General features: G+C 53.3%; 1 protein-coding gene across 9 annotated transcripts in view; it reads left to right on the top strand.

Moving 5' to 3' along the window:
• Window positions 1–781: 781 nt before the first annotated feature.
• Window positions 782–23,977, top strand: part of SLC6A6 (solute carrier family 6 member 6) — an 81,707-nt gene continuing 58,511 nt past the window's right edge. For 2 of the 9 annotated variants that reach the window (XR_004624782.1, XM_034658828.1), the window contains exons 1-3: window positions 782–1,078; window positions 12,930–12,964; window positions 20,712–20,859. The gene's annotated coding sequence lies outside the window, so the exon portion shown is untranslated. Of the gene's footprint in view, window positions 1,079–9,566; window positions 9,789–12,910; window positions 12,965–20,711; window positions 20,860–23,977 lie in introns of all 9 variants that reach the window. The other 7 variants (XM_034658830.1, XM_034658834.1, XM_019801223.2 and 4 more) reach the window with 7 other exon arrangements.

Here is a 23,977-nt window from a genome sequence, read left to right as displayed (position 1 = left end):
TGCCGGCTGCTGTTCTGAGCTTTTTACACTGTTAACCTTGGATCTTCAGAGCAGCCAGAGGAGATAGGCTCTCCTACATTTACTTCCATTTTACAGATGAGGAAACTAAGGCATAGAGAGCGTGAGTAACTCCCCCAAGGTGACCCCAGCAGAAGCAAAGCCAAGAATCCAGGAGCTGTTGACCCCTTCACATCACAGTCTCCTGTCACCCTCGTGCCTCCGGGGAGGCAGCGGGGGAGGGGTTACTGTGCCCATTTTGCAGAGGAGCAAGCCATGGTTCTGAGAACCTGGGCGATGGCCTAAGGGGAAGCGGCGGAATAGTTTGGACCTGGCCACTCGAGCCTCGGGCCACTTGGAGAGTCGCAGGCCCCTCCCATGAGCCAGGTGGATGGGCTAGTGGTAGGAGTTGGCGGCTAGTGTTAGGGGAGGGGGTGAATCGAGGCCGGGGGCTGCCTTGCTCTTCATCCGGAGGCAGGAGGCAGCTGAGGACCGGCTGTACCACTTGGCACCAGCATTTGCAGGGAAACGGTTTCCTCGAAAAGTGCTCTCTAAAGGGGGAAGCAGTGGGCCGAGTGTTCGCCGCGCGGCACGAGGGTGTGTGCGCGCGCGCTCGGCGAACCCGGGCTCTTTGTCCGAGTCCGTGCGCGCGAGCGTGTGTGCTGTGTGCGAGTGTATGTGTGCGCGCGTGTGTGTGTATGTGTGCGTCCGCATGGGGGGCGGGGCTGGGCGTCCGGCCCCGCCCCGGCCCCGCCTCCGATCCGGCCAAGCTGGTATTTTTCCACCCAGCAGGATGGGTGATGCTGAGAGCTGCCTGCTCAGACAACAGACACGCGAGGTCAGGAAGAAGCCGCTTATAAATTACCGCTTCCTCCGCGCCGCCGCCAGCGCCGAGCTCCGGGCCCTGGCCGCAGCTCCGCTCGCTTGCCAGCTCCGAGCCCCGAGGACCGCGAGCCCAGAGACCCAGCCACGCGGAGAAGGAGCGTGGAGCGCGGAGCCCGCGGGCCGGAGACCGAGAAGGAGGGCAGCCCCCGGCCAGTGGAATCGAGCGCAGCCGAGCGCAGCGCCGCGGCCACCCCAGGTACCCGAGGGACAGGGAGCCGGGCGCGCGGAGCCCCCTCCTCATCCCTGCGCTCCAGCCAGCCCCGACCTCCCCGCCGAGTGCCCCCGATTCCGGCGCCCCTCTCGCCACCGAGGGAGGGACGGAGGGTCGCCCGCTCAGACCTGCTGGCGGGGCCGTTATTGTTTCCCCAGCGAAAGGGCTTAGGCTTTTCGTGCAGGCGGCAGGTGTGTGTGTGTGTGTGTGTGTGTGTGTCTGTCTGTCTCACTGGGTGTCTGTATGTATCTCCATGTCCCTGCGTGTGTCTGTGTGTTTCTGAGGGTGGCCGTGCCTTCATTTCTCCAGCAATATGCACTCGTGTGTCCCAGCGTATGCCCGCTATTCTGTGTCTTGGGTTGTGCGTGTCTGTGTGTTCCGGTGGGTCTATGATACCTGAGTGTGGCTCTGTCAGTGTGTCTTAGGATGTGTGCACTTGTGTGTCCCGGTGTGTGTATGGTATGAACCTGTTTGTATGTGACTGTGTCTCCGAGTACCTGGCTGTGCACGTGTGTGTCCCTGAGCTGGGCTGTTACTCCGGGCCCCTGGTTGCAGGCACTTGTGTGTCCTCAGCTGTACCTGAGGGAGTGTCCCTGGTGCCTAGAGGGCCGAACAACCAGAGCTGATTCTCCAGGGCCGGCACTGAGTCAGGCCAGGTGATAGGGGGGCATGGCTCCAAGGGTGCTACCCGTGTGTGGCGTGCAGGTGGCAGTGCCAACATCCAGCCGTCTTGAGTGGCAGGACAGAGGCCCCGAGGGACAGCTGGGGGCCAAATGGGCAGCAGGCAGGGACAGCAGGACACATCTTCCTCTAGCCTTTTCTCCTTCCTTCTGAGGGTTCCTCTTTTGAGCAAGAGGTTCTCTTGTCCCCCTCCCACCGGGAAGCCAGATAGACAATCTCAGGGAACCTTCTGCGACAGCCCCAAACCCTAAACTGGAGGGGGGACCTGTGGGCACCCTCTGCCCCCGGCACGCAGAGGGAGGTGTGTGCAGGGCAGGGCCACCGGCCTGGCTATTTTGGTCACTGCGTGGCCCCTGCCAGATCCTGGTGTCCCCTAGGACCAGCCCCAAAGCCTTGGGAGGCAGCCTGGGCCCCCATTTCCTGCCTGGAGAAATAAATCAGCTCAGTAACTGCCCAGACACTTGAACGGAGGGTCTTTGGGCTGAGGTTTAGTGGCGCGTGGCTGGCTCCATTTGGACTTCGGTAAATTGGCCCACGCTTTGGCACTGCTGGCGTTCAAATAAATGTCATGGAGGAGATCTTTTTAAAATTTCTTTTTAATTTTTTCTTGGCTAGAAGGGAGGGGATCTCATCCAGAGTCTCCCAGCCAGAAGGAGTTTATTTTTGTGAGAAAGCGGGTGCATGCTTAGCAACCGCCTGCCTCACTCTCGACCGGGGAGTCGTCCTGGGAGTGTGGGGTGGGCATGAGAAGGTGTGGGGGTGGAGTGGGGGAAGGAATTTAATCATGATGGTGTTGGAGGGATTAGAGGGATGCCTGAGGGCCCTGTCTGAGAACCCACCACAGGGTGGGATTGGCAGAAGGGCTAGAGTCTCAGCACTTAGTTGACCTTGGGCAACCTCTTTTGGCCTCAGTTTCCTCATCTGTAAAATGGGTGGAGCAGACTGGTTATGGGGTAAACGGCACCGAGAGGCAGGAGCATGTCCCCGGGAGCTCAGTTCAGTTACTCTGCCTCAGTTACTGTGTGCTAGTCAGTAGGTGACCTTGGGTGATTCTCTCGGCCTCTTTGAACCTCAGCTTGGCTGTCTGGGCAGCAAGGACACCAATGCTGGCCTCGTTGCGTCCTTGAGGGGATTGAGGGAGATGAGGATGAATAAGCCTGCGGTAAGCTGTAAAGCCAGGCTTGGCTTCGTAGGAGCCGATTAGAGGGTGTCACGAGGTCTCAGGTCACTGGTATGTGGCAGGGCCAAGGTGCACTCGAGCTTTTGTCCTTCGGGGGTACCCTGTGCTGGCCCATGAATGCAGCCGCAGTGGGCCACCTCTGCCCGGTTCCTCGCCTCTCATCCTGCAGTGAATCGGTCACATCTGCTTTGCAGAGTCAGGAGGCCCTGGTGGGAAGGGCCCATTTTAGGTATGGGCAAACTGAGAGCTGCCCAGGGGACTTTGCCTTGATCAGACAGTGGCAGGAGTGGGCCTCAAAGGTCTTTCCTCGGCCACCTGTGGGTTTTGGCCCCTTGGAGCTTTAGTCACTGATGTGCTGAGGAGTTGAACTTGGACTGTGGTTGAGACCTGGGGAAAACAAGGGACAAAGATGCCCTAGTCCTCAGGGTTGGAGGGAGAGCGCGTGGGACCCACTGGCACCTCGATTCTGTCCCTCGTTATTCGTTCTGCCTTCTGTGTGGCTTCTGGGGGAGCCCTGCCACTCTTCCTACACAAGTGTCAGTCCACAGGAGGCAGTCTGGGCGCTGCTGATGGTATTTTTCTAACTCCCAACTTGTTTGCCTGTCAACCTGTCTGAGGGCTTGGAAGCTGTACTTCTCTGAAAGTCTTTCCAAAGGTCCCGAAATGATAAGGCACTTGTGAGTCATTGAACACATTCCTGTATGTAGGAAAGAGCTGACAAGTAAATTACAAGGAGCGCCCAGAATGCAGCTCAGCCTCCGCTGGAGGGGGTCTGGGCGGGAATCGGGCTGGCCTTGGAAGCCCAGGGTCACCCCTGCAGGTGCAGGCTGCTCACTCCTGCAGAAGGTCAGAAGCGAGAGTCAGATTTTTGAGGGGCTACATCGTACTCAGTCCTCCGCGTTGGCCAGCTTACCTTGGCCCAAGTGTGTGTTTGAATTTATGGGTTTTGGGGAGGAACTGTGGCTGCGGAAATGCCCAGGGTGGCCTCTGAGTGTGAAAGAGAGCTCTTTTTAAATGTGCCTCATCTAGTTGTTTAATAAATCTTGCTGTGGTCAGCTCTGGCCTGGCACTGGATTTGGGGTAGAATATTGGCTTTCGAGGAGCTTGAAGCCCAGAGGGAGATGGGGCAGTGACCATGCCATCCGAGGCCTGCAGTGATGACTCAGGTGACTGAGTATGCACTGATTGGGGGGGGGGGTCTTAGGCAGGAGGCACTTCAGCCTCTTAGAGGAGGTGATGTCAGAGCTGGCGTCTTCTGTGAGAGGAGGAACAGTATGAGCTGGAGCTCTGGGCAGGGGACATAGCAGGTGCAAAGGCACAGTGGCATGAAATAGCCAAGCGTGTTTGTAGAATAAGCCTTGCGGGGTTCCTGCTGGAGAAAACGGGGGCCAGGTGGTAGAAGGGCCTGAGCTTTGGCTAAAGGGGTTGAGGTTTATTCTGAGGGCAGCAGGGATAGAAACGGCATCAGACTGGGTTTGGGGGCAGCTGTGGAGAAGCCAGTTAAACCCAGGAACCCAGAAGACCCCTGATGGTAGGTGGGGACCTAGGCGGGGTTCCAGGAAACCGAGGGTGGCCAGGCCACCGCTGGTCAGGGCACAGAGCATTTTCTGTGCCAGTGAATCTTGCCCTGAGCTCTTTTTGTAAACACAGAGTGAAGGCCTAGACATGCTGTTTAATAGGTACACAGGCCATTAACTTACTGGCTTTGACCTCCCTGGGAGCATGAAGCCCAGGAGTCTTTAGGGTGAATTATGTCTGCCTTGGACAGGGCTTTGGGGTTTCCCCTCCCACTTCACCTGGTCAGAGACTTCATTTGGAAACGTGAGCTGAGGGGCAGGGGTTATGGGTAGCCGAGGGCAGAAAGAATGTAAATTGCTGTGCTGTTTCTAAAGCTCTGTGAGTCAACCAACTCCCTTTAAAAATCAATGTACAAACAACAAATCACCCAAAACAATAAAAGAGAAGGAGAGTGTAGGGGCCAGGGGTTGGGCAGCTGTAACTCTCATCAGGCAGAGAATGACTTGCGTTACTTTTTTACAAATTCCGATTCCTAGGTCCAGCACGGACACGTTGAATCAACTCCCATGGGGCTGAGCCTGGGAATCTGTGTTTTTAAATTTTGTCATGTGATTTTTTAAAAAAAATTTAAATTGAGATATAATTTACATGCTGTGAAATACAAAGAGTCTGTTAGAGTTTGATGAATTTTGACGAATTTATACACCTGTGTAACTACCAGCAAGATCAAGACAGAGAGTAGTTCCTGCTCCCCTAGAAAGTTAGTTGTCGCGTGCCCTTCCCCTCCTGGAGGTGGCGGGTTTCTGATTTGTCACTCTGAATTAGTTTTCCAAGCCTAGAGCTTCATGTAAATGGACTCGTGCGGTGGACACTCTTTAGTGTCTGGCTTCTTTCTGTTTGATGTTTTTGAGATCCGTCCATTCTGTGGTCTGTCACGAGGTGATTCCTTTTATTGCTGAACAGTATTCCATTGTATGGCTTCACCTGTTGAAGGACACTGGGTGTTTCCAGTTTGGGGTGATTAGAATATTCCTGTACTAGTCTTTATAAGTGAGCTTATATTGTCCATTTCTCTAGGAATGGGACTGCTGGGTCCCAGGGTCAATAGATATTAACTTACGGGAAATTGTCAAAGAATTCTTTGATTTACAAAAGTAATACACCTCAGGGCGCCTGGGTGGCTCAGTCGGTTACGCGTCTGCCTTCGGCTCAGGTCATGATTCCAGAGCCCTGGAATCCAGCCCCAGGTTGGGATCCCTGCTCAGCGGGGAGTTGGCTTCGCCCTCTCGCTCTGCCCCTCCCCTAGCTTGTGCACACTCTCTCTCAAATAAATAATAAATCTTAAAAAAAAAAGACCCACCTCAAGCAATACAAAACTGTATAAACTAAAAGTGATCCTCAAAGATCATTAAAAATAGTGCACATTGATCTTCAGTCTGTCTGTCTTTTTCTCTAATAACAATAAAGGCCCATAAGGTTATACATTTTCCTCTGTATACAGCTGTAACTGTATCCCTTGGCTGTCTACAGGGACATAGGTGTTCCTTTTTTATTACTTTCCCGATCAGTTTTCATTTCAGTTCTGATTTCCTCTTTGATCTGGGGCTGTTTAGGATGCGTTCAGCAAGCTCGCTGTAGTTTTGTTTTGGTGTTATCGAAAATGGCATCATACTGTTCTTGGTTTTGCCACTCACTCTTCAAACAACGGACCATTGTGGAACGGCCGCTTGTCAGAACATACAGTCTGCCAGGCCACTCTGAACAGCTAGTCTGCATTTGGGAATCACTGACCTAATCTGGCCTGCCTTAATGACCGCGTGCACTGCCAGCTCCGAGAATGCAAAGCCGCCCCCGTGACTTTGAACTTCCCTGAAGGTGGGCAACGCAGCAGGCCAAGGCCTCTCTGCATTGAGATGGGAAGGAACTGATATTTCTCGAGCACCCAAGATGCCTTATCTCCCTTCCTGCATTTAAGGCTTGTTCCTGACTTGGCGGTTCTTACTCCCGGATCCAGTCTCAGAAAAGTAGTTTGCTGCAGCTCACGCAGCTGGGATTAACTGGGAAAAGGAACTAGAACCAGAGCCGGTCCTCATCCCCCTGACGGCACCGCAGATACACGCTGAGTACCTACGAGGTGTCAGGCAGGAAGCCAAGGCCGGGAGGGCAGGGCTAAGTAAATAAAACAGCCCCTGCTCTCAAGTGGCTCGGTCTCACGGGAGGGGAGAAGATCTGTATCAGAAAGAGGTTAATGAACAATTCCAGGTGGTTTATGCCAAGGGCAGGCAGTGGTCCAGGCAGGGAAAAGCGGGAAGGTCTGAGGGAGAGTGGTCCTCTGGCCAGGGAGTGTGGAGACCTTGGGATCTTTTGAGTGAAGCCTCCCCACCCATCCACTTTACGGATCCGAAGACTGAGGTCTGAGAGAGGCTGATAAGCTACCAAAAGGGCCATTGTTCACAAACTTGGCGATTCTTCCCCAGACTCACCCTCCGTTCAGTGATTCTGTGAAACAGGTCCACCTCCAGGCAGTGTTTTTACCTCTTTACCTCTGTCTCGAACTCTTGATGACCACGTTCACGATTCAGATCCCAATTTTAACACAGCTAATGAGAAGGGGGAGTGAGAGGACAAAGCTGCGCTGATCCCAAAGATTCCTCAGGACTTGGCTGCTCAGGACACACCTGCAGAAACCGGAGTGGGGGTCCTGGGCAGCAGGACCGGGGGCAGGTCTGGCTCCTGGCGGTGATGCGGGATAGAATGCAGGCAATTTGCAAGAGGGCTGGGAGGCAGGAGAGCTGAGTTCTTCTGGTTTTGCTCACTTGGGTCCTCCCTTGTCCCTTGGAGCTCTACTCTCCCTAGTGAGCAGAAGCTTGGACCACATCTCCGAGGGGTCTGCAGGGCAGACGTTCGGAGACACCTGTCCTTCCCCCACGGCTCTCTTTGCACATAGTGAAAGTGCTAAGCCACTCTCTGCGAGGTTCCACCATCGCCTTTCCAGCAGAAAGTCTTTCACCCAAGCCAGGTTGCCTGTTGTCTGGGTGTGGGGTGGAGGGGTGAAGTGGATTTCAGCAGAGTCATGCTTAGTGGGTGAAGGGCACCGGAAGGGGGCGATCCTGGGGGCTCTGCCTTCTTGCCCCGTAGCCAGCTGGCACCTGGAGATGATGGCTGCTTGGGCTTCATGGAAGACCCGGGCCATGATTTCAAGGACATTCGTACTCTCACCAGATGGCACTTGGTATCTCCTCTGTGGGGGGATAGCCCTACAGCCTGAGACAACAGGCTCCTTGCCTCCATGCCTCCTAAGCACTTCTCTGTACCGTCTGTGGGCATACCACTCTCCTGCTTAGAGGCCTTCAGTGGCTCCCTAGTGCTTTGTGAGATCAGGTTCACACTGCCTGGCCTGACATTCGAGGCCCTGCAGGATCTGACCCCTGGCCCGTGTTTACCCTCATCTGCTACCGCTTCTCCCCACCTCCTCGTGATCTGCTGGTTTCTGCTCCTAAACCGAGCCTCAGGCTCTTGGCTCTTCCCATGCTTAGGCCAGAAGGCCCTTCCTCCCTTCTTCCCTTTTTTTTTTTTCTAAGTAGGCTCCATGCCGCCATGGGGCTTGAACTCACGACCCTGAGATCAAGAATCTCATGCTCTACTGACTGAGCCAGCCAGGCACCCCTTCCCTTCTCTTCTAGTCCCCCTCTTCAAGGGCCAGCTTGAAGTTGCCTGCTTCACGAAGCTTTCCTTCAGCTGCTTAACTGTGCCTGGCACACAGTAAGCACACAGAAAGGATCAGATGAGACCAAGGGCACATCCTCTCACCTTGCTCAGAGCCTCTGTAGAGCAGAGGTCAGGTCTCTGCGGTCTTGCCTTTCATCTGTTCACCTGACTGAGGTCACATCAGGGGAGGGATAGGTGCTCCAGTGCCCAGCCTGGCGCACAGTAGGTGCCCCGGACACAAATAAAGGCTGTCTGATCCCCTCTACCCTGAAACGAGAGCTATAGTTTAAACATCTGAGTGGGTCTGGGCTTGGAAATCATATTCAGCCATCTCCATCCGTATTTATTGGTTCTGGCCCTGGGGGTGTGGCAGGTGAAGCAGACAAGACCAGATCATGGCCGTGCCCTCGTGGGGCTGACCGGGAAGTAGCTGAATGAGCTATTGCAGCGGCCTGGGCCACCAGGGTTTGCATGCGGGATCGAGTCCCAGGCCTGAAAAAACAGTACCAGTTGCTGCAAAATGTCTCCCAGGGGCAGCTCTGGACCACAGGCATGTTTTGTGTTGTCCGCATAGAGTTTCAGAATTCAAGCCAGTATTTTTCAATGTGGGTTGTTTTTTTTTTTCTTTTTTGCATCTGCATCTAGTCATTGTGGTGTCTCTGAACATCTGGACATACTGCTGTTCCACCTGGCAGCCCCCCTCGGACTCTCCAGCATGCCTAGTGCCCCCTGCCACCGGCTGCTTCCTCGGTGAGGTCTGGCCTGGCTCTGGAGGCACAGAAATGTGCTGCCAGTGGATCCCGAGCAGGTGGAGGCCTTCTGCTCTGTCTGGTCACCAGGGCTGGCAGCGCAGCAGAGAGAGTGCCTCATGAAGGGGGGCTGGGGCACCTTCCCCGGCAGCCCCTCCGCTGTGCGGCCTGGGCCTGGGCTCCCGGCCGAGAGGGTCATTTGCCCCCTTGCATGCTGAAGATTCGGCCTGCCGCAGAGAGGCTCAGAGGCAGCCATACTGTGCCGGAAGGAAGCCCTAAATCTGAGACCTGGAATGTTTTCAGTGTATCTTGTTACCTTGGCTGAGCCCAAGAGTGAAGTCTGGTGATTGGTGCCTATTCGCTGAGCCTCGCTGAGCCTCACTGCGGGACGTTGGAGGGGCTCCTCCGTAGTTCTCGGAGGCTCAGAGGCATGGGAGAAGTTTTCCGCCCTCTCCAACATTTCGTTACCTCTCACCCCTGCTTGCGGGTCCCCCAGGCCTGGGGGTCGTTGCTCCATCTTGGCTCGGTCCTGGGATATGGCAGCAACAGCAATGATGACGACACATGCCAGTGCTCCTCAGACGGGAAAGCCGTAGACGTCCCCAGAGAGCTTGTTAAGATGCCCCTTTCTATGCAGGACAACTGGACGGCGCCCTGAGATTCTGCATTTCTAACCAGCTCCCCGGCGGTTGGCAAGGCTGCTGGTCTGGGAGTAGAGGGGGTCAGTGCCAGCTCTTGGGCGCCTAGGACCCTTCCTGAAGCAGGCCGGGTGCCTGGTCAGCATCATCTGCATAACCATCAGGAGAGATTCCGAGATTCCCATTTTGCATGTGAAAAGTTGAAGCCCCAGAGACAGCAGGTAACTTGCCCGAGGCCACACAGCTGGGAGGCTGCTGAGCCAGGCCCGGCCAGGCCCTCTGGGCCAGCGCCACTTTGGAAAGGATGCTGATGGGGAAGCCGTTTTCTACTGAACAGTGTCCACGGTCCAAAAGCCACAGAAGGCGTTTCAAGGCAGCCAAGTCGGATGTAAATCAGGGAGAGCCCAGGGCCAGCCAGGCGGTGCTGACAGCAGGGCAGCCTGAGGCAGTGTGTCCGGATCAGGTCTGAAGTGGGACTTACTTGGTGCTGGCATGCTGCCTGGTGTGGGGAGCCGGCAAGGGATGCTCGCAGCTCCTGGAACACCAGTGTGGGGCCTGCTGGAACCCAAGAAGGCTCCTGCTCACTCTTACACAGCCTGACTTTTCTAGATGAATCCCAGGGTGGAGGGCTGGCCAGAGGCATCGGCAGTGGGATGGGTGGATACTGGGACCTGGTCTGTTAGTTGTTTAAACACTGGTGCATCCTCGCAACTGGGGATCTCATTGAGGACTGAGGTTGCTGAGATCTTCTGCCTGCTTGGCTTTACCCCAGGCACCTGCCCCAAGCAACTGGAAAGAGTAGAACAAATTTAGAGTCTAGGTTCTCAAAATGTGGTCACCCGGATATGCGGTCTGGTCATCACCTGGGAGCTTTTTAAGAATGTAGAATCAGGGGCCCCACCCCAGACGTGCTGACTCAGACCCTGGGGGTGGGGCCCAGCCCTTGAGAAGGGCTGATTTCTCCATGTCTGGCCAAATGCTCGGGTCCTGGAGGGTCAGTCCTAACCTTTGCTACTGGTTGAAAGTACCAGGGCTGCAGGGGGACCTCAGATGTCTTTTCATCTGTGCCCCGTTTTTCTGATGGCCTGAACATCAGTGAAAGGGGCATGCATAAAGTTAACACAGCATATCTGAGGCAGGGTATAGGTCTGGGATTCTTAGAGTTGCAAGTGGTAGAAATCAGTTCAAACTACCTTGAAAAAAAGAAGGGAGGAGGGGAGGGAGGGAGGGAAGAAGGAAGGAAAGAAAGGAAAAAAGAAAAGAAAGGAAAGGAAAAGAAAAAAGAAAAGAAAAGAGGAAAAGAAAGAAAAGAAAGAACATTTACTGACTCTTAACTGAAAAGCCCCAGGGTCATACCTCAGGCATGGCTGGATCCAGGTGCTGAGATATGTCATCAGAACTGTTTCTTCTGTCCATTTCTGAGCTCCTGTGTTGGTTTTATTCTCCTTGGGGTACTCTCAGCTGCATAGGATGCATCCCCTCCCAGAATAACCATCTCAGTCTAGAAAGAGCCTTCTTTTCCCCCGATATTCTTAGCACGAGTCCCGGTCATCACTCTCATTGTCCAGGCTTGGTCAGATGCTTGTTCTTGAGCCAATTGTCACAGCCTCTCTGATTGGCTAGGCCTGGCTCACATGCCCACCCAGAACCCCATGGGCTGAGAGTGGGTGTGCTTGGGTGTCCAAGTGGAATAGATGTGAGGCTGTCCCCAGAAGAAGGGGCATGGGTGCCAGGAGGCTATACCCACGGGGACTCAGTGCCATTCTTGTCCTCCTCTTTTAGCTGGGTTGCCCTCCTGCCAGCTGCTAAGGTCTCATGCTAGATAGAATTACACTCCTTTTCCTGGTTCCTTTAACATTATGTTTATAAATGTGCACTGAACATGCTACCTTCATCTTTCCCTTTGTCCCTCTCCCCTTGGCATAGTCCAGGGTAGCACGTTACACGCTATCCTGGCACTCACGCCTGTTGCAGGCATTATTAATCCACTCCCGCCTTCACAGTGCCATGTGTCCACTCAGAAAATGAATCCCCCGTGGCGTCTGTGTCACACCTTTACCATGGGGTTCTGGGCTCCATGAGAGCAGGGACTCAGCTGTCTTGTTCATTGCTGGGTTCCCGGGACCTAAAACAATGCCTGGCACATAGTAGGTGCTCATGAAATTTTTAAAAAAATATACATTTTATTTTTAAGTAATCTCTCCCCACAACATGGGGCTTGAACTTACAGCCCCGAGACCAACGGTCGCATGCTCTACTGACAGGCAGCCAGGCGCCCCAGAACAAATTACTGACTGAATATTCCTACCCCACAGTGCCTTGAACACTGGGCACCTAGGTGAGCCCATTGAATGTGGGGCCGCTGCCATAGCAATGAGGTTGTCTGATTTGGGGGACAGGGAGCTCTGCAGACTGCTGGGGCCTGTTTCTGAGTCTGAGGAAGGGGCTCCAAGGGCAGGGCCTCAGGTACATTGAGGAAAGACTTGTCCACCCTGCAGGCCTCTCTCTGCCCTCCCACCAGTACCCCCTTCCCTGCTCTGCTAATCCATTTACCTGCTCATTGAAATGTGTGATCTGAGTTGATAAGGAGCCATTTCCTGGTTTTCTGCATTTTTATATTCTAGGAAACCAGGGGAGCCTTCTAGCACAGGTCTGCTGGTGGAATGAGAGGCAGCGGTCATTGTCCCCAACTTGCATTTTTTTCCCAAACTGAGTGCCAAAGAACAGGAGGTGTTCTATTAAAAAAAAAAAAAAAAAAAAAAAAGGTTTCNAAGGCTTCTGGGGTCATTCACATTTAGGGACTGCTTGGCTCAGCAAAGTTCAACAGATTCCCTTGGCATGGTGATTGTTGGAGCTGTAACCAGTCAATTAGTTCTCCTCTTCTCCAAGAGTCTGGGCCCCCCAGGGCCTCCCTCAGCCCCTCTGTCTTGCCCTGGTGTGTCCCTGTGCTCACAGGAAATAGTCTTTCACACACTTGGCCCCATGACTGGGCTGCTCTGGTGCTCGCGGGAGTGCAGGCTTCTGGGGCAGGGGCGGGGCAGGGCAGGGTAGGGCAGGGGCTTACCACCACAGCCCCCAGCCAGGCAGCTGATAGCTCTTGCTGCTGACAATTTCAGGAGCTGGGTATGTGAGCCTGTGTGTGTGTGTGTGTGTGTGTGTGCGCGCGCGCGCGTACGTGCGTGTACACGCATGTGAGCGTGCATGAGTGCACGGGTGCCTGGGCACCCCGGTGTTGACTTGGCCCCTCGCCGTGTGTGTGAGGTGGACAGTCACACTTGGAAGAAGACTCCGAGTCCTGCAGACAGTCGTCATCTGACCAGATCTTCTCTTCTTTCCTTCTTTGCTTCCTCCCATTGTATCAGGTCCAGAACAGCCCTTGCTGAGGAGCCTCCAAAACGTAAGTGGCCTTTGACCTCTCCGTAGTGTTGGCGTCTCACTGATGTGGGGTCTTCGGGCTCTCAGTGTCCCCCCCACCCCAGGCTTGAGGAGGAGGAAACAGAACCCTCAGGGCACCGGGACCTTGTCCATGTGTCTCCTCCAGGTGGTGGGTTCAGGGCCCAGGTTGGCTACCTCTGCCCACCTGTGTCAGAAAGGCAGCCTTACAAATGCTGAGCACTGATTTTGGAGTCCGGCCTGGACCGCCTCCTGGCTCTGCCACCGAGCAGTGATGGGGGCCTCGTTGGGTTAAGTCTCTGGATTGGGGTCAGACACATGTAAAAGGGTGAGATGCTTGGCTCCCAGCACAGATAGGATGTGGCTTCAGGACTTGGGGCTACTGTCCCAATTGTCTCTTTATTAAACTTTTTTTTAAAATTTTTTATTTTTTAAGATTTGTGTGAGAGCGAGCGAGTGCGCGAGCTCCCGCGCGCGCGCATGCGCCGACAGGAGCACACGCGTGCTGGGAGGGGCACAGGAGAGAATCTTGTAAGCAGGTTCCCTGCTGAGCGCAGAGCCTCCCTCTCCCAGGTGATCCCATCCCACCACCTGTGAGATCGTCACCCCAGCCAAAACCCAGAGTCGGACACACAACCGAGCCACCCATCCACTCCTAAACTTTTTCTTTTTCAAAAATTGAAAACCTTCAGAAAAGTGGTAAGGAGAATACAGTGAACTCCTATATACCTTACACTTAGATTTTCCCATTGTTAACATTTGCTACATTTGCTTCATCTCTCTCTATATGCTACAAAAATAGTCACATTAGAACTTTTTTGCTAACTCATTAGGAAGTAAATTACAGGCATGATGCCCCTTTACTCTTAAACCTTCGTATGTATTTCGTAAGAGCAAGGCCATTCATTCTCTTATATAAGCACATGGAATTATCAACCCCAGGACGTTTAACATTGACACAATTCTGTTATCTAATCTACAGACCTTAATGACGTTTTGCTGACTGTCTCATATGTACAGAAGATTCCCCGCCCCCCCCGTTCAGGATCACAGTGTTTTTTAAAGGGGGTTTAATGGGGCAGGAACCTGACTTTTCTGCAGAGGACTTCTTCACCTTGATCTAAAACATCCCTATTATTGGGGTTTTGAAAGTCTTTTTGTTACAACATTCGGGAAGAAATAGATTTTACGACAGGATGATGCGCGTGCTCACACGTACACACACGCTTGAAAGTGAAACCAGTCTCACAAAATGATAACTCGCATCTTCAGCATCTTTAGGGCTCTGTTCTATTCTGTTCTCATAAAAATGATAGTCTTGACCCTTTGAGTTGATTTCATGACCCACTAGCAGACCCCGCTCTGGAATGTGAAAACCCTGCTTCTTGGGCAGAAAGTTCTCCTGGGAGGGAAGGTAGTGTCCTGACCAAGGGCTTGGAGGTTGGTTGATTTGGGGTCACCTAGGAAGCCAGGACTAGGAGAAAGACTCTGAAGACCCTGGCCCACTGTACCCACGGTGGACTGACCCCATCCCTGTAATCAAGTCGTCCCCGCCCCCGGCCCCATGACCCCATGAAAACCCCCTGTTCTTGATGCTGTGTGCCCCTGGTGGCTCAGGACACCTCCCTGGCGAGCTGCTGAGTGGGCGTGGAGCTGTTCTAGTCCATGTCAGCCTCCAGAGTCATTGCCATACGGGTCACCACTGTCAGAATGAATAATCAGGAACACTTACTAAACTCTTCAACAGCACGCCTGAGACGGCGCCAGAAAGGTTTACCGTGTAGGGGCGCCCTTAGCCCCCAGCAGGCTTAGGATGTGCGTGCGGCTGCGCTATGAGGATGACAGGTCTGTCTGTTCGTTGAGCACTACTGGGTCTCTGCTACCGCCGGGTACTTTGCATATGGACTCATGCCGGCCTCAGAGGAGCCCCAGGACTTAGACGCTGACATTATCTCCATGTCCAGATGGGGAAATGGAGGCGCAGAAGTGAATTGACTTACCCCCAGGGTCACACCGCAGGGAAGGATGTGAACCCCACCTGTTCTGACCCTGGTCCTCGCACCATCCAGCACTGCCCTCCCCTCCCCCCAGGCTGGCCCATTCCCAAGGCCTTGTGCTTGTTAATCAGTAGCCTGGGGCAGCCCCGGAAGCCAGAGGCCTGCTGCTGCCGAGCTGGAGTATGAGTTCGGCTTCCAGATAGTCTTGTGCAAGGCGCCCAGCCCCCATTTGGGCTGGTGGCTTTAGAGGCCGCACACAGAGAGAAGCCGCCACTGTTCCTCTCCTCTGAGGTTGCCTGATCCATCCACACTTGGTGGGAGCCCATTTCACAGGACGTGCCATGGAGGTTTGCTCTCAGGCCTGTATGATGCCTCCTCCAAGCGGGCCTCTGGCTTACTCTTTCTGAAAGGGCTCCCTGGCCGTCTCATATGGCAGGCCGCAGGATTTGGAGGGGGTGCCTTTAGGGAGCCGGAGCACTACCCGGCGTGCAGGTGTGTGGCCCTTCCTCGCGGAGGCCTCCAGGTTCCCAAGGAAAGGGATGTTAATCACTTGCTCTAGCCCCTCACAGGGCGTGCACAGCTGGGAGGTGGCTGAGACGTGGGTGTGTGTCGGTTGTTCAGCAGACTCTGAGTTATTAAGGAACCGGCCAAAAAACTGATTCCTGACAGGGACAGCCCGTGTGCAAAGTCCGTGGAGCTGGAGAGTCAGACAGTCCTGGTTCAGATCCTGTCTGCATCCTATGCCAGCTGTGTGACCTGGAGAGGAGAGACCCTGAACTCCTCTGAGCCTCAGCTTTCCCACCTGTAAGATGGAGCCGTAACAGCACCCCGGAGGCTTAGAAAGGGAGTATGGTGTCAGGGGTGACGGTCCCTTTGTCGTCACGGTGGAATTCTGAAGCACTCAGCTGGCCTAACAAGATCAGTGCCCAGCACCCCAGTACATGTCTCAATTTCACCTCCCTGGCGAGATCCCCTAGGGCAACCCCCTCACTCGCTTCAGCTGAAAATCACATCCACCCTTTTGGGTGTCTCTGGTCAGTTTAACTGGAGGGGAGCCTCTCTGGGCTTGTTAAAAGAAACCCCCACCCCCTTCTGGACCCCTCCAGGTTGTAAACTCCAGCAGGGGAGGGGTCGTTCATACAACGGATCTGTGATTCTTCCAGCGAGAGCGTCACCCTCCTCACTCGATCTCTGGAGGGGCCAAGACAGTGAGAAAACGGTATTTACTGTTTGTCTGGTCTGATTATAAACGTGTGATGCATTTTTAAAAATTGAGATACGTTTGACCTGCAACGTTTTGTAAGTTCCAGCTATTAAAACATTGGATTTGATACATTTGTACTGCAACATGGGATTGTCACTGTAGCATTAGCGAACACTTCTGTTGGGCCACACGATTATCATTTCTTCTTCTGTTGGGAAGTCATGTATTTTTAATAAAGAAAATTTGGAGAGCACAGAAAAGTCGAAAGAGGAAAATAAAATTCATCTCTGTTCCTGCCGTGCAGACGGGACCATCTAACAGTGCATTTATAAACGCGTGGGTAAATACACATTATTTACATTTTGCCTTTTAAAATTGAACTCACAGTGTGGCAGTGCTGGGGAGCCAACTTCCCGCCCCCACCCCCCAACATATTTCTTAGTGTTTTTCTGGGTCTTCAGTCTTCTAAGTCAGGGTCAGCAGATTTCTTTAAAGGGCTGGATAGGCTGCGTTTTGGGCTCAGGGGCCTGTGGTTTTGCCTCCGCTGATCTCAGATGGTCTCACCTCTGCTGCTGTAGCACGGAATGCAGTCACAAAGTGCAAAGGAGCAGTTGTCCTTTTATGCCATTAAAACTTCATTTACAAAAACAGCCTGCTAGTTTTGGTCTGGGGGCCGAAATTTGCTGACCCTCCCCCCGCCCCCTTCTTAATTAGTTTTGATTTGTTTGGCTAAACTATCATTTATTTAATTAATCCCCTAGTGATGAGCGATTGGCCATTGGTAGTTTCTTTTTCATGTAAACCACTCTGCTGTGAACATCTTTTTTTTTCTTTCTATTTTTAATTGTGGTAAAATATACATAACATAAAATTAACCATCTCGACCATTTTTAGGTCTATAGTATAGGAGTGTTAAGTATGCAACCGATCTCCAGAACTTTTTCATCCTGCAAAACCAAATGCAGTGAACATTTCTGAGTGTGCATCTTTACACATTGGTCTGGTTCAGAAAATGGAAATTGCTAGCCTAAAGGGGTGTGCATTTTTAAGGTGCTGGATGCCTGTTGCCAAATCATTGACCCTCAGAAATTGCCCTAATTGAAGCCTCTGCCTATCGTAAGTGACAGCCGAAAGGCCTCAGGAGGGAGTGGAGCCAGCCACTTCCCTGGGGGAGCCCCTGCCTTCAGGGCTTCAGGGAGCAGCGGATTTAAAACAACCATCTTAGAGAAGCAACAGCCAGTCTGCCAGCCTTCCTCTTTTGGGGAAGAAAATAAAAGGTCAATAAACAAGATGTGTTATCAATCACACAACCTCCGGACTCAGGTTGATACATCTACCCTTTAGAGAGAAGAGAGGTGTGGTTAAGACCTCAGCTCAGGTGTCCAGCGAGTTTGGATGTCAGTGGCATTTGGCTCTACCTGCTGTGTGTCCCTGGGCAAGTCTCCTAACCTCTCTGGGCCCTCGGGTTCTCTGTCAAAATAGACATGATGTAGATTCTCTCCTCTCTGGTCGGAGGATCGGGGAAGAACTACGAAAGTTCTTCGCACAGTGGCTGGCACACAGCCCCTGCCCGGTACATGGTGGTCGTGACTGCTGTTCTTGCTGCTGCTGTTAGGATTATTTTTAACACCTCTGTCACAGTCATCTGAACGTACAGATAATGATAGCATGTGCAGCCCTTCGCGGTTCTCAGAAAGGTTTTCCATCTGTAATACTTGCATTATTTTATAGTGTAGTTATTACTGTCCCTGTGTAACAGGTGAGAAATCTGGGGCTCAAGAGGGCAGCGGCCAGCTCGAGGTCAGCCATGTGTCAGGACAGAGCGCCTGGGCTTTAGTCCACGCCTTTGGCTTGTAGCGTGTTCCACCCAGCAGCTGCTGGAAGGGGGGGGCCCTGGATGACCAGGGCAAGCGGGAGCTGCCACCTCTGGCCTCACCTGTGGTGGGAAGCTTGGGCCTTGGGTGGAGAGAAGATTCCTTGGTTTATTTTCCTGTCTTGGCTCTTAGACCCAACAGCGGCCAGACGGAGGTTTTTTCAAGGAGAGAGGTTACAATTCTAATGTGTGGGGGTCCCCCACAACCACCAAGCGATTCTCCAGCACTAGCTGGATGTCCTACCTTATAAATCACTTCTGACAGTATTTACCTGGAGATGGCGTCAGATTCCGCAGGTTAATGATTCAGCCCTCCAAGGCCGACCCCCTCCTCCCACCTCGCTTGTGACGCCTGTAAGTTTCAGATTGTCACCTGTGCTATTGGCCGACTGGCTGGAAATCAGGTTCCCACGATCCTCTCCCTGGGTTTGATGAATTTGCTAGAGCAGCTCACAACTCAGAAACATTTTACAGACTAGGCCAGTGGTGTATTTAGTAAAGGCCCTAACTCAGGAGCAGCCACAGGGAAGAGATGCACAGGGCAAGGGATGGGGAGGGGGCATGAGCCTTCCCTGTCCTACTCTCCAGGTGCCACTCTCCCCAAATCTCCCGTGTGTTCTGGAAGTATGTTCTGGAAGCTCTCATTAAAATGTTTATGGAAGCTTCGTTACTCTAAGCGCCGTCGATTAAATCCTTGGCCTTTGGTGATTGAATTCCGTCTCCAGGCCCCCTCCTTTCCCTGGAGGTCAGAGGGTGGGACTGCAAGTTCCAACCCTCTAATCACAAGGTTGCTTCTCCTAGCAACCAGCCCCTAGCCGTAGGTGCCTTCTAAAAGTCACTCGTTAACATAACAAAAGACACCTTTCTCGCTTTCCTCACTTAGGAATTTTTTTTTTTTCCGAGACAGACACCGACAGGGCGGGGGAGAGCAAGCACAAGAGGGATGGGGGGAGGGTAGAGGGAGAAGCAGCCCCGGCCCCCCCTCCCCCGCTGAGCAAGGAGCTGGACCCCAGGCTTCATCCCAGGATTCTGGGACCAACCCTGAGCCGAAGGCAGACGCTTGACCGACTGAGCCACCCAGGCGCCCCCTCTCATCACCTGGGAAATACAAGAGTTTAGGAGCTCTGCCAGCAACCGGAACAAAGACCAAATATATATTTATATTGATTATAAATCACAATATCGCAGTTTGTTGTTGTTGTTTCCAGAAACTGGCAGGGCATTTCAAAGACCAGAGCTGCCTGCCCAGGTGAATCCTGAGAGGGGTTTAGGGGAGGTATTCCCATCTGTTAGTCTGTTCTCAGCCAGCAGATAGTAACTACAGAAACCCACGCTCCCCAAAGCAGGAGCCTCCTGGATCCGAAGGCTACAGACACCACTGGGTTTGGAGGGGCTGGCTCCCTGGGGCACCCCTGAAGGAGCATGCCCTGGGTCAGTCAGTATTCAGACCCAGTCGCCCAAAGGGCCCCCCCTCCACCGGCACCACCTTTCTCTACCCACTTCCTCACCAACTTGCTGGGGGACCTTGGACGAGTCATTTCCCTTCTCTGGGTCCTCACTTTCCTCACGCGTAAAACAAGGGTCTGGAATCATTTCCCCAGGGGAGCTCCTGGGGTGGCAGCTGTGGAGCCAGTGCCTGCTGTGATGGTGTCTCCCTCTCTGGGCTGGGGGTTCCCTGTAAAGCAGACGTAACTTACGCGCATGCCTCAAGGGTCTTCTGCGCTTGGCAGCCTGCTGGCACGCACCCCCTCTGTGGGGCTGTATTCTTGGACACCACAGCTTCCCATAATGGCTGCTCACCCCTCCACCGTTGGCCTCCATCCGCAGGAGTAGCCAGAGGGGGTTCTGAAATCACTCGTGCCTCTGCCCCTCATCCCCAGCCTGACTCGGCTCCCGCATTACCTTGCACGGGGTTCTCTCACCCCCAAACTCCCCATCCTTGTTCCTGTCATCACCCCTGAGCTCTTGAAGGGCCCCTCCCTCCCTCCCTCCCGCCACAGTGACACCCGAGAACTTGATGGTCACATCCCCATCCCTGCCTTGAGACCGTCCTGTGACGAAGTGCTCATGTTCTCTGCTTCGTGGGTGAAGAAGCCGGGCTCGGGGAGGTGCCCGCGATGCTGCCGCGGCCACACACATTAGGAGACAGGACTGGTGCGCTTCTGGGCCCAGGCTCCCCGCCCTGCCCTCCGTCCACAGGGGGGCTGCCCATTGGGGCCCTGCTGCTCTTTCTGGATTATTCCCTCCAGATTCCCTGTCCTGGGAGGAGCTCACAGCCAAATGAATTGAGGAATTTACTCAGCATTTCATGTGTCCGTTCCTTCACGTGGTCGCTCTGTGTGGAGCGCCTGCTGTATACCAGGCACAGTGCTGGGCAGTGGGGATAGAGTGAGGAATGAGGCAGGGAGAGATGGCATAAATGATCGCACAAACCATTGGTCAGTTGCGAAGTGGAACTACCCCCCTCCCATGCAGTCAGTGTAACCAGGAGGCCAGTCTTGTCTCAGGGTGGAGGAGGGAAGCAGTTTGGGAACATGAGCCACTTCTCATGAGCCTGTCTGCCTCCACCCTCATCTCCACCCTGCTCGTGAGGAGCGTTCTGAGGCTCAGAGAGTGCATTGACATGCCCAAGGTCACACATCACCTTAAGACATAATGGCCTCCACTCCTCCCATAGCCATCCTTTCTGTCCTGGTGCTGTCGAGAGAAGAGTCTCTGCTCTACGGCTTCCTGGCTGTGTGACCTCCGGCCAGCCTCATCTCCTGCCTGGGCTCCAGTGACTGGCAGCAAGTAAGGGAAAGCAGTTTGGCATATTGGAAAGCTTGGTAAGAGTATTTCTTATTAATGTGTTTTATTAATAATGGCTATATTAAAATGCTCTCAGGGATGATTTAGTCACATTAAAAAGTCCAGACGTTGAGTAAACTCTTCATCCTAAAAGAAACTAGAAAAGCCGCAGCTCTGGAAGGCCCCTGGGGACAGGGGCTGCTTCGAGGTACCGATTCCCAGCCACATCTCTGGCCTTGTCTGGGTCAGCTGATCCCCCTGTGGCCAGGCCTCAGAGCTTCATGGCTGAGGGGGGGAAGGGTCACCCCCAACTTTTTAAAGAAATTAATTTTTATTTCATATTCATAAACATGATGACAGGTGCTGGTGATAAAACGTAAAGGACACAGTGTCAGTTTTTTTTAGAATCGTCCAGTCTAGTGAGTGAGGCGTAGGTGAACATACGAATTACATTACAATTTAGTGAGAGCTTTTTTCCCCTGTCTTACTGAGAAACGATGGGCCCACATCACTGTATGAGGTCAGGGCGTGCAGTGTGACAGTTTGTTGTAATACGTCATGGAGCGACGACTGCAACAGATTCTGTTCACATCCATCTTCTCGTGGACACAGCTCCCAACTCCCGGGGGTCATGGCGGGTAGACCGCTTGTTTTCCCTTTGGCCTTTGTGGTTCATTAGAGAAGTGTATGTATTTTCAAACCCCTTCCAGCCCTGCTGAGTGGGGGAAGGCCCAAGCGAGAAACTTTGATGTCTGGGGAAGTTTGGGGAAAACCTGTAAGCATCTGAAAAGCGAGAATTGAAAGTCTGTTCATTCAGTCATCAGAGACTTGCGGACTTTTCCTGTGCCCAGGCCTGGGCCACGCCCTGGGGACCCAGAGTTGAGCCTCTCTCTGTCTGGCCTGGAACAGCCAGGCCAGCCCGGAGACACATGGGCTGTGCGTGTCAGTGGGGTCTCTTGAAGATGCTTTGGGCACACAAAGTTCAAAAAACTTTCCCAGAGGCCTTGAATGACAAAAGCATGCCAGGCAGACACAAGCCAGGAAGGGAATTCACTGGTAGAGGGAAGCACCCTTGAAAAGGGAAGGCAGAGTGTTCCAGAGGCTATCAGTAGCATGGCTGGGCGGCAGTGTCTCGCTCTGGGGCAGCGGGGAGAGGAGAGGAGCAGGATGGGAGGTCTTGACTGGTGACCCCGAATGCCCTGCTGAGTGCTGCGGTCTTGATTCACTTTGGGAGACAGTCTGGAACCCGAAGTCCTTAGTTAATGCTGCCAGGTGCCCCCTTAAAGGTAGTGACTGTTGTTCAGTTGTTTTGACAACTAGCTTCTGCTGGGGAGAAGAACGGCACAGCCCAGCCCTCACCCAAACAGGCTTGCAGGAGCGCTGCAGGGACAGCCGGAGGTCCCAGGAGGAAACCCACTCTAACGAGATATCTAACCTACTTTTGATGACTCACGTGGTTTGGGGAGCACCCAGAATGCCTTGGGAGGGGGTGGCAGTGCCAGCAGACTGGGCCGCTCGCGTGACACACAACACCGGATGGAGGAGCTGTTTATTTGGTGTGTTCCCTGTGGGGCAGAAGAGCCCTGGGGGCTGTTTGTGCCCCCAGTCAGTGTTGATGAACCGCGTGAAATGAAAGGCGGCTGTCCACGGGCGTCCTGCTTCTCCTGAGAGCAAATCCACTCGTGTATTGAGGCACTTCCTCCTTCCTTCCCTTGTGTAATTTGGGATGGCCCATTTTACAGGTGATGCAACTGAGGCCCCAAGGGGAAGTGACATTCCTGAGGTCACTGCTTGCGGCCGACAAGTGACAGAGTCAGGTTCCAACCAAAACCTTTTAAGGTGACGCAGCAGAGGCAAAAGTGGAACTCGGCAAAGGGGATTTGGGGAACAGGGTCTCGGAGGGGTGGTGTGCGTCGGGGAATTCAGAGAACAAAGCTGGACAGGCCAGGAGGGCCCCTCCTCTCCACTGACCGCACTGGGGAGGAATTATGTAGAATTCCACCATCTGGGGGTCAGTGGGAAGCAAGTGACCAAATAAATAGATGAGTCAAATTAAAAGGACAGATTTCTTGACTATTTATAGTTGTGGCCTAAATCTCAGGTATCCTTGTCCCCAAGGAGTAAAAGGAGACTTTTTCTGATCAGCCAGGCTATCTAAAGGGTGAATAAGCTGATTAAGTCTTGGGGCTGCTGAGGAGGCTGGGGCAGTGCGGGAGGGTCAGGGTGAGAGCCAGCTCAGAGGGGGTGGGGCGGGGGATGCGCCCCGGGCTCAGTCCCTTGCCTTCATCAGTTCGGTATTAGCCACCTAATTGCTCCAGGTAGCCTGAATTGAAATGGTTAACAGTTCTTCCTAACCTGAGGGGCCAGTTTTTAGTAATCCCAGCACGTGTAAGTAATGAAATGGGAAGGAAGGTCCTTGCAAAGCGCTTAGCACAACGCCCCAGCAGAGGTGGATTTTTTTGTTCTGCTGACCCAGGACCTGTGTTCTGGGCCTGCTCCAGAGACCTGGATTCCAATCCTAGCTGGTCCGTGTGCAAAATGACACCCCTCCCTACTGCCAGCCTCAGATTCCTCCTGCATCAGGTGAAGAGGGGGACTTCCTGGCGTCAAAGGCCAGAGCCAGGAGATGCCCCAGAGTCCAGTGGTTGAGGACCCAGGATTCTGGAACCCTGCCTCTTCTGGCTGTGCAACTTTGGTCAAGTCACTCGACCCCTCTGAGCCTCAGATGGGGTAAGATTCCTTATCTCATAGGATGGTTGCTAAGGACTGGGTAAAAATTCGGCAACCAAGTGCCAGGCACTGAGCTCAGCACACACAGTCGCTCAACCCAGGGAGCTGATCTCTGGAAGTGGCTGTGCGGTTGGAGCACTTTTCCGTACTTTGAAGGTATTTAGAGTGGTTTTTTTTTTGTTCTGTGAGAGTCCCTGAAAATGTCATAACGTCTCATTACTTTTGGACTAATTATAGGAGAAAAGCAAACAGCCGTAATCAGTGAAAAGTGATTTAAAATGCAATAAGAAAAATATTTTGTGCGATTAAAAAATTACTACCAGCTAGAATTATATCAACTGCCCAACAGAGTGCCGGGCACATAATGTTAGCTGCAACTATTTTTGTTTCCAGGATGTAAGAACAGTTGGAATTGGAGCAGAAGGT

This window comes from Ailuropoda melanoleuca, chromosome 4 (assembly GCF_002007445.2).
Source record: "Ailuropoda melanoleuca isolate Jingjing chromosome 4, ASM200744v2, whole genome shotgun sequence".
NCBI classification, from domain to species: Eukaryota; Metazoa; Chordata; class Mammalia; order Carnivora; family Ursidae; genus Ailuropoda; species Ailuropoda melanoleuca.
Note: the sequence above shows the minus strand (reverse complement) of the source record. Positions and strands in the feature narration are given on the sequence as shown.